The sequence below is a fragment of the Cebus imitator genome, unplaced genomic scaffold (genome assembly GCF_001604975.1).
Source record: "Cebus imitator isolate Cc_AM_T3 unplaced genomic scaffold, Cebus_imitator-1.0 Scaffold140, whole genome shotgun sequence".
In the NCBI taxonomy this organism is placed as follows: domain Eukaryota; kingdom Metazoa; phylum Chordata; class Mammalia; order Primates; family Cebidae; genus Cebus; species Cebus imitator.
Window position 1 is genome coordinate 3,327,617 of NW_016107455.1, and position 3,544 is coordinate 3,331,160.

The 3,544-nt window shown below is 45.9% G+C and overlaps 1 long non-coding RNA gene across 1 annotated transcript in view; it reads right to left on the minus strand.

Annotated features, from left to right (window-relative positions):
• The window catches only part of LOC108313627, a 26,072-nt gene extending 22,660 nt beyond the window's left edge, over positions 1 to 3,412 (minus strand). The window contains exon 1 of the long non-coding RNA XR_001829154.2: positions 3,278 to 3,412. This is a non-coding gene — a long non-coding RNA (uncharacterized LOC108313627). The remainder of the gene's footprint in view (positions 1 to 3,277) is intronic.
• Between the last annotated feature and the right edge of the window lie 132 nt (positions 3,413 to 3,544).

Genomic DNA, 3,544 nt, shown 5'->3' on the forward strand with positions numbered 1-3,544 from the left:
GGCTGGTCTTGAACTCCTGACCTCAGGTGATCTGCCCACCTCGGCCTCCAAAGTGCTAGGATTACAAGCATAAGCAACCGTGCCTGGCCTTTGCTATTATACTAATTAATTTAATCTTCATAACAATCTCATGAGGTATGTCCTATTGTTATTCCCATTTGGCAGATGAGGCACAGAGAAGTTAAATAATCCGTCCAATGATGCACAGCTAGTAACTGGCACAACTGATATTCAGATCTAGCAGGCAGACTCCAGCGTCCTTACTCTTTATTGTTGCTGTTTTTAAGAGATGGGGTCTTACTCTGTAGCCCAGTCTGGAGTGCAGTGGTATGATCACAGCTCACTGCAGCCTCAGCCTCCTGTGCTCCAGCAATCCTTCCATGTAGCTAGGACTACAGGTGTGGGCCACCATGTCCAATTAATTCTTTAATTTTTTTCTTCTTTTTTTTTGTAGACAGAGTCACGGAGTCTCGCTGTATCCCCCAGGCTGGAGTGCAGTGGCTTGACCTCGGCTCACTGCAACCTCTGCCTCCTGGGTTCAAGCGATTCTCATGCCTCAGCCACCCAAGTAGCTGGGATTACAGGCACCCACCACCACACCCAGCTGATTTTTGTATTTTTAGTGGAGACAGGGTTTCGCCATGTTGCCCAGGCTGGTCTCGAACTCCTGACCTCAGGTAACCTGTCCACCTTGGCCTTCCAAAGTGTTGAGATTGCAGGCGTGAGCCACTGTGCCCGGCTTAATTTTTAAAATTTTTTGTAGAGATGCGGTCAGACAGGCCTTGAACTCCTGGGCTCAAGGAATCCTCTCACCTTAGCCTCCCAAAGTGCTGGGATTTGAGCCTGCCTGCGTACCCAGCCAAGCTACCCTGTTTTAGTCACCGACCTGTGCTGTCTCCAGGAGAACATCAGAGTGACCCCTGCTGGACATTTGTTAACATCATAAAGAGGGCATAAGGTTCAAGACAAGCCAGGGAGCCAGAATGGCAGAAGTATAGATGATCAGGAGATGGCTGCGGACTGTAGAAAGAAACTTACATTGCAGGGGAGGCAAGCTCTGGCATACCAGACTCCCACTCTCCAACTTTAGCAAGTGCTGGCCTCAGTTTGTACCAAACTATACCCATTGCCCGCTGAACGTGCTTGATGTTGCCTCTTTCCTGCAGCCCTTGAGTCAGATTTTTTGTTTTGTTTTTGTTGTTGTTGTTGTTTTTTGAGATGGAGTCTCACTCTGTCGCCCAGGCTGGAGTGCAGTGGCGCAGTCTCAGCTCACTACCACCTCTGCCTCCTGGGTCCAAGTGATTCTCCTGCCTCAGCCTCCTGAGTAGCTGGGATTACAGGCATGCACCACCATGCCTGGCTAATTTTTGTATTTTTAGTAGACCTTGGGTTTTGCCATGTTGGCCAGGCTGGTCTTGAACTCCTACCTCAAGTGATCTACCCGCCTTGACCTCCCAAAGTGCTAGGATTACAGGCATGAGCCATCGTGCCCCGCCTAGTCAGATTTTTATTTTTATTTTTAGAGACAGGGTCTGGCTCTGTCACCCAGACTTGGGTGCAATGGTGTGATCACAGCTCACTGCAGTCTCCAACTCCTGGTCTTTAGTGATCCTCCCACCTCAGCCACCCAACTGGGACTACAGGTACATGCCATCATGCCCAGTTAATTTGTTTATTTTTTTGTAGAGATGGAGTTTTTATGTTTCTCAGGCTGGTCTTGAACTCCTGGCCTCAAGAGATCCTCCCACTTCAGCTACCCCAGGCTTTGGGATTATAGGTGTGAATCACCATACCTGGCTAGATATGGATTTTTAAGTAGGTTTTATATATAAAGGAATTCTTTACAATATTATCTCTATGATGGCCCCCCTTAAAAGAAAAACACTTTTTTCTAGCCCCTGCCTACTAGACATTACCCAGTACACAGCTACAACACCATGAAGACCTTGTCACTCTCACCCTCCTGGAGAAGCCCCAAAGAATCAACATTGTCATTAACTGGCAACGCTGATTGAGAGCTCCTGGGGATCGAGATTCTTTACAAAGCTGCTCGGAACAAGCAGTGCCCTAAAGAATTTGCCCATCTGTAAAAGGCTTTTGTCCTTTGTGCTCTGATATTTGTGAAATTTTTTTTTTTTTTTTTTGAGACAGAGTTTCCTCTTGTTACCCGGGCTGGAGTGCAATGGCGTGATCTCGGCTCACCGCAACCTCCGCCTCCTGGGTTCAGCCAATTCTCCTGCCTCAGCCTCCTGAGTAGCTGGGATTACAGGCATGCGCCACTATGCCCAACTGATTTTTTGTATTATTAGTAGAGACGGGGTTTCACCATGTTGACCAGGATGGTCTCGATCTCTTGACCTCGTGATCCACCTGCCTTGGCCTCCCAAAGTGCTGGGATTACAGGCGTGAGCCACCGCGCCCGGCCAGAAATTTGTTTTTTTTTTTTTTTGGAAGAAAATGTTTTATAATTCATTACATTATTCACATAAAATACATTATTCACATAAAATACATTATTTTATGAGCTCCTCCAAACAACTTCATAAGGAAGAGATCATAGCCTTCATGTGGTAGAGAGGAAGCTGAGGCACAACGAGATGACATGAGTTGCCTAGAGCCACGCACTAGAAATGGCAGAGCGAAGCTCAGTCTCAGCCATGCCGCCTGTGCCAGGACACTGTGTCTCAGTCGGCTTTGCTTTTCTTATCTACAGAGTAATAGGATTGGAATACCAGCTCTATAAGGGTTCCTCCAACTCAAACATTTTGTAACACAAAGTTCTGAGGGCTACTTTTCCCTGAAAGATCAGGTAAACCAAGCCTCCTGACTTTCACATTTCCACTCACTGAGGTTATGGGGAGGAGGGAGATGAAAGCACCTTACTTACATCTACCCAGGAACGTGACTTCATTATCTCCCAGTGAACAAAGAGTGTGTCTTTCCTAACATGGACAGGGATAGAGTTGTTTTTGAAACTTTCTCCCCAGTGCTCCTTAGGGACATCAAATAACTAAGATGGTGAAATTCTGCAGTAAACACAACAACACATTTGCCTCAAAACCTGTGGATTACAACTTTTTAGTGGCCTTTTTATATGATCATAATGATAGCTGAGATCAGGAGAGCACACTGTGAGTTCGGCACTGTACCAAATGCTCGACAAGTATCATTGTACTTATTACTCACAACCACCTCAAGAGGAAGGTATTATTATCATTATTTCCGTGCTACAGAAGAAGAAACAGTGGCTGACAGAAGTAAAAATAAAAGCACTCACTCAGGATCACAGAGCTATTACGTGGAGCCTAGATTCAAACCTAGGAAGTTTGCCAGCAACTCTTAACTGCTGCAAGAGACCACATGATTTCTCCTAGGAGAAAGGGAGATTGGTATTATGCACATTTCATACCCTTTAAATGTTTATTTATTTATTTATTTTATTATTATTATTTTTTTTTTGAGACAGAGTTTCGCTCTTGTTACCCAGGCTGGAGTGCAATGGTGCGATCTCGGCTCACCGCAACCTCCGCCTCCTGGGTTCAGG